Source organism: Otolemur garnettii, unplaced genomic scaffold (assembly GCF_000181295.1).
Source record: "Otolemur garnettii isolate 467f Iridium unplaced genomic scaffold, OtoGar3 scaffold00014, whole genome shotgun sequence".
Lineage (NCBI taxonomy): Eukaryota > Metazoa > Chordata > Mammalia > Primates > Galagidae > Otolemur > Otolemur garnettii.
In genome coordinates this window covers 8085586-8092044 of record NW_003852409.1, presented here as the reverse complement: position 1 = coordinate 8092044, position 6459 = coordinate 8085586, and the positions used below count along the sequence as shown (strand labels likewise).

Sequence of the window (6459 nt, the reverse complement as noted above, 5' to 3'; positions counted from 1 at the left end):
TCTGTGACACCACAGCACTCTACTAAGGGCGAGATAGTGAGCCTCTGTCTCAAAAAAAAAGAGATTGTATGTATGTAGCTAACAGACATTTCTGGACTTTACTGTTAACTTGCTATAAGAAACTTAACTTTTTGTGGTAGTGGTTTTTTATTGTTACTTACAATCCATGTGCAAAAATGTTTAATATGTCCAATATTTTACATGAAAGTAAAATAATTAACAAGATAGCATTTTGCTGAGAAACAAAAATTGAGTTTCAGCTTAGGGCCAAATAAAGAAACCATGATAGTGCTCGCTTCGGCAGCACATATACTAAAATTGGAACGATACAGAGAAGATTAGCATGGCCCCTGCGCAAGGATGACATGCAAATTTGTGAAGCGTTCCATAGAAACCATTATACAGAGGCTGTGCCACAATTGAAACTAAAGTTTTTAAAGGCCATGATTGTCTCTCCCCTTTTTATTGGGCTCTATCTATCATTTATTTAGATGCCATCGGCCATTGCTTCTAATTGCTGTGTTGACATTAAATGGGCAGATTGTATCAATATTCACAAACACAAATCAGGATGCGATGCTTCTAAAGCAAATACAAAATCAGGACTAGTCATGTGGAAAACGTGTGCTAGGCGATGCTTCTAAAGCAAGTGCAAAGTACAGGACTGGTGATCTGGGAATCAAGTAATTATCACACCTATTCTTTATCATACATGCCATAAATGGTGGTATCTATTTAGGTGAGCCGAGATCTAAATCTGGTGTGTGCATGAGTCCTTTCTCATGGCTAAACCTAAAAAAGAGTATTACTATCTTTATCTAGTCCTCTATAGTTCTATGCAAATATTCTTATTAGGAATTAAAAACACATATTTTACATATTTTCTAGCAATATAAAAACCTCTTTCAGAGCAAGAACATTCCTAAAAACAAAGAGATGCAAATCACTATTTAACTATTGAAGCATTTCTTTTTTTCTCTCTCTATTTCTCTCTCTCTCATTCACTCTTTAAAAATCTGAAAGAAAACTACTATCTTGCTATTTCATTATTTCTGGATGCAGCAGATGTTGGTTGCCTACTAACCAACACTTTTTTCCCTCCCTTTCTTTAAAGAGGCTTGGCTTTATTTAGCAGGGAGCATGCTAAATTAACAAAATTAAGCGTGATTAGTCTAAGCTGAATACTTCCCTCTGTTGGTGGTTGATAAAGCCACGTGACCTGTTTCTGGCTCATGAGGTGCTTGGAGAGCTAGGGCTTCGAGGAAGGCATTTACTTCCCGATTGAAGGGGAGAGGCAAGGTGGTCCTTTCCTGGCTCAAAAGTGTTCTGTGGTGATCTGATGGTCAAAGACAACTTCTAGAGGGCACCTGCATTCCTGGACTTGGTGGCCATTCCTTCATCTTCAACACTGGAAGTCTGGCTTCTTCAATCTTGCTCCTCCCTGCCCTCTCCTTCAGGTCATCCCCTTCTGTTACCCCTCCGGCCTCTCTTTTCCCCTTATAATGACCCTTGTGATTACATTTAGTTCACTTGTATAATTCAAGATAATCTTCCCTCTGAAGATTCTTAACATCATATCTCTAAAGTCCCTTTGGCCACGTACTTGTTCACAGTTCTGGGGATTAGAATTTGGACATAGACACATCTTTGGAGATTGAAACATTATTTTTGAGACATTATTTTTTCTAACACATAAATACCTTTAGTAGCTATTAAAAATCTTATTTTTGTCCCTTCCTAGGGATATTTCTGCTTTAATTAACTTCAGATATGCTTAGGAAATGGTGTTTCAACTTCAGGTTTCAGTTTCCTTTTTCTATGGAAAATCACCCGTGAACAACAAGGAGAACAAGACACGTAACCTAAACATGTATCTGGAAAATGTATGATGTCTGTAACTCCAAACTCAAACATATGACCATAGAAAGTGATATTGGCGGGGTATCTGACTTAGCAGAAAGAAGAAATGTAAATCTAAAAGCTTACAGAGAAATACTACGAGAAGCAAGGTGAGCTTTTTTCTCCATAGCCCTCTGGAAAGGCCTAAAGACATCAGATAAAACAAAAGGTCAGAAGCGACAAAGTCAACGAGGGTAAATGAAAATGAAGGAATGGTTTGAAAATATATATGAAGAGAAGTTATTGCTCCAGCATGTCAACCCAATTCCAGCATTTCTGGGACTCAATCTTCTCCCACACCTTGCAGAGAACAACCAATATGAGCAAGGAAAATATCAGTGATCAGAAAATGAGACACTTGGAGAAAGTCCTCAAAAGTGGCAACTTTTTATATGCTTACCCCTCACCATTTAAAAGCTCAGGGTCCCTTCAATGGCTTGTTTTTCCTGAAGTCGGAAGCGGGCAAGGGCTCCCTCCCACTGTACTGTAGATTAGGGGACTCTGCTGTGTCTGACTTCCACATATCCACTGGGTGCTTACTCTTTCTTTTCAAACAATTGTATAAAATCTGGAACTTATTAATGTTGAGATTTTTAATTCGGCTTTTGATATTTTAATCTGCTGGTCCTAATGACTAGTGAGTATACTGCTGGCAAACCCCATTCATTGGGTTGAAGCAGAGTTAGTGACAACTCTTAACTAGTAAATATTTTAAAAAGAAAAAAAAAACCACTTGTTTTACTTTCAAGGAGCCTAAATGATACTATGTGAAAATGTGGTTTAAGAGGATGCTTTTGGGAAACAGGTTTAATGAATAAATAACAACAATTGGAATTAGCCTATCATGCCAGGCATTTATATGCAAATGATGCTTCCAAAGTACTTGAGGTTGCCAGAAAGTAATTTCTTCTTTGAATTAGTTATAAACTTTAAGCATTCTATTCACAATGGTTTTGCTCTATTAATTTGTCTAACAAATTATTATCAGCACAAAGGTAAACATCAATGCAATTTAGAAAATTTCCAAATTATTGTCATCTATGGAAGTGAATTTCATTTTGTCAGGGTGAAGCAGACACAGACAGACATTAATATCAGAAACAGACATTGGTGTCTCTTGAAACTTTCGAATGTCTGATCATCCAAGAGCTAGTCCTAGTTAGAAGATAATCTTGCTTTTAAGACTGCCTATGACAGGAAGGACAACATCCTCTTATTAAGACTTTGTGTCTTGTAGTTCCGTTCAGGGTGTGCGGTGGGGAAGAATCCTGTGACACGCCAGCTCAGAAAGAAGAATGAGTGCTAGGGAAAGCGGGTTTCTGAGTCTGGTAGTGATGTACTGAACACTGTTGAGTGAGTGGGAGCTGCTAAGCAGAATCAGCTCCTGTAACAGATGCTCTCAGCTTAAAGAAGTAAATGCAAAACTATAAGAAAAATAACTTCACCACAGATGCCTAGAGGCCCTTGAGGATAGATGATGCCAGAAAAATGTGAGATTATTATGCCCGCCAGAGTATATTAATACTATAAATATAGATAATTTACCGAGAAAAAAGTTCCTTGAAATCATACCAAATATATGATGCTGAATATCAAGTTAAATAGCAAAACGCAGAGTGCCAACAAATCACTGAGTCCCCGCTCTTCCTTACCAGGGTGTTGTGACATGCCTGGATGTCTCATAGGCACCTCAGATTCAACTGACACCAAACTGAATTCATTAATATTTTTCTTATGCTTCCTTCTCTTTTTAGATCTTTATTTTCATTAAATATTGATAGACATCTGATAACTCAAGAGGTTAGTGATTAACTTTACTTTTTCATTCAACAAATATTTATTGAACATCCTTGAAGTGTCAGGCACTGTTCTAGGCACTAAGGATACATTAGTGAACAAAACAGATGAACATTCCTGCCCTTCTGGAACTTGTATTATGATGCAGGTTAGTGGTAAAGACAGTGGACAATCAATATAACAAATGAGTAAATTATATTATGTGCTAGAAATTTCTATAGAAATCAAGTAAATTGAGTAAGGAAGGGGTCAGGACTGTGATGGGGGATGTGGGAAAGAAGGTCTGAAATTTAAAACTGGGTAGCCAAGCGAGGCTGAAATTAAGCAAAGTTCAATTCCACTTTCTGCCTCTCTTCCTTACCTGTGGGCATACCTGGCTGAGTTAAATTCCATGTATCCCTCAAAGCCAGTTAAAATGTCATCCTATTTGTAACTGCTGCCCCGATTCCATCACTATTACTTAAACGCTCTCTCCTTTACATCCCCGCCACAGCTGATCGTGTTGTTGCTCAGCCAGTTTCCCTTCTGAGCTGGGGACCCGTGCGGTGCATGTGCGCATGCCTGCGCAGTCTGACACTTTCTCACCACTAGCCCACGCAGCTCTGCTTCCCTGCCTGAGGACTGTCCCTCGGGCAAGGCTTCTAGTGCAGGGAAGCCCTAATATGTTAAGGATATCACACCCCCATAGACGACCCTCAAACTGTGAGAGGCAGGAGTGGGTAAAATTAATAAAATTAATACTTCAGCAGCCCCATGCCCTGGTGGAGCAATTTTAGAATGCATTTCACTCCGGCCCTCAGAGGCTCTTGGCGGGCTCTTAAGCGTCGGCTGCCCATAGACGTTTTATTTATTAATGTACTGTTTATTGGTATTTTGCCCTTCATAGTATTTCTTTCTGCACTCAGTTTGTGAATAACTTATCCACATCCAAATCTAAATTCAGGTATTTTAGCATTGCATTTCTAAGCCCCTTGTGGTCATATTGGATTTTTCTTAATATTTTATCATTTGTGGGCATTTGACTACTCTACTAACTTGTGAGTGCTTTAATGCACAGCCTCAAAATTCTATATTACTAAACATAGCATTTGACCCTTAATCCAAAATCTTAAGATATCTGTATTTGGTGAAGAGTTTAATCAATGCATCAGTGCAAATCTTGGCTCTGTCATTTAATAACTGAATTCGTGGGCACTGTGTTGTGCTTCTGATTTAGTAAACTGGGGATAAAATTACCTACCACGTGGGAATGTTCTGAGGGTGAAATAAAAATGCATGTAAAGATCTTAGCAGGGTGCCTGCGCATACACTAACCATTCAATCAACACACGTCCTTTCCTGACTCTGCCTGCCTTTCTCTTTCCTAGTAAATTTAATTCTTTAAAATAAAGGAACTGGAATAGCAATAGTAGTATTTCAAGTCTGACTGAAATATTAACATGCCTAAGCAGAGGCGTTTTCTCTGAATACCAAGTACAATTGTAAACTGATATATGTTTCTGTCTTTTCCTTCTATTCTTTTTAATCCAATAAAGATGGAGGTTTTCGAATTTGGCATCCTATATGGCAAACTTCCATTTATCTCTTTAAAATGTCTGCTATATATTGTAGAAATGCACTGCCAGTAAAATCACCATGGCCAACTCGTCACCAGAAGGCAGATGTGTGCACAAAAAAAAATTGCATTATTTATAACATGTGTTTGCCAATGTGTTAATCAGCAGATACTAATTTTTCCCCTATCCCATATTTTAAAATAGTAAGTTGAGGACAGAAACACAATTATTCAAACTGTGGTGACTTTACAATGATATTAAAATGTTCCTTAACTCACTGATAACTACACATTGGGAAATATTTCAAAAGAAATATTTAATAACTACTGAATATGCAAAATTCGATGTTAGATGTTTAAGGCATACCAAGAGGAGTAAGTGTGGGGAGAAGATTTTGAATTGTACATAAATTTATAGGATAAGGTTAAATCGAAATCATAAGAAAATGTGATCTTACAATATGGGTTTAAAAGGGAGGCTGGGGCCAGTGGCTCACACCTGTATTTCTATCACTCTGGAAGGCCAAGGTGGGTGAATTTGCTTGAGCTTAGAAGTTTCAGACCAGTCTAAGAGTGAGACCCTGTCTTTACTAAAAATAGAAAACTAGCAGTGCTTTGTGTAGTCCCAGCTGCTCAGGAGGCTGAGGCAAGAAGATTACTTGAGCCCAAGAGTTTGAGGTGGCTGTGAGCTAGACTGAGGTGTTTGCTCTCTACCCAGAGAAACAGAATGAGATTCTGTCTCAAAAAAAAATTTTTAAATTACAAGAATTTGTAATGTTGCAGGGAAGAGCAAAGGCCCTATAGCGGGATGGAGCTTGGTGGCTTTGTTAATGGAAAGAAGTATGTGGCTTAAGCACAGTGACGAAGGCAGGAAAATTTGAAGAAGATTATGGTGCTCCTTCTAGGCCATCAGATAATTTGTATTCAGTGTAAATGAAATGGAATTACACAAAGAGCTTTTAAGCAGAGGAGTCTCATGATCTGATTGTTTTTCTTTGTTTAATGAAAGGTTATTGGCTAATGTGTGATGAATACACAAAACTGCGGGGCAAATAAGAGAGTACAGTGGCCCAGTAGGAAAATTATTGCAGGCTCAGTGCCTGTGGCTCAAGTGGCTAACGCACCAGCCACATATACCTAAGGTGGCAGGTTCGAATCCAGCCCGGGCCTGCCAAACAACAATGACAGCTGCAACCAAAAAATAGCCA

At 38.5% G+C, this 6459-nt stretch overlaps 1 non-coding gene across 1 annotated transcript; it reads left to right on the top strand.

Moving 5' to 3' along the window:
- Positions 1-288: 288 nt before the first annotated feature.
- LOC111723691 lies at positions 289-395 on the top strand. The gene has a single exon (XR_002772185.1). It is a non-coding gene; the product is annotated as a U6 spliceosomal RNA (small nuclear RNA).
- The last annotated feature ends 6064 nt before the right edge of the window (positions 396-6459 follow it).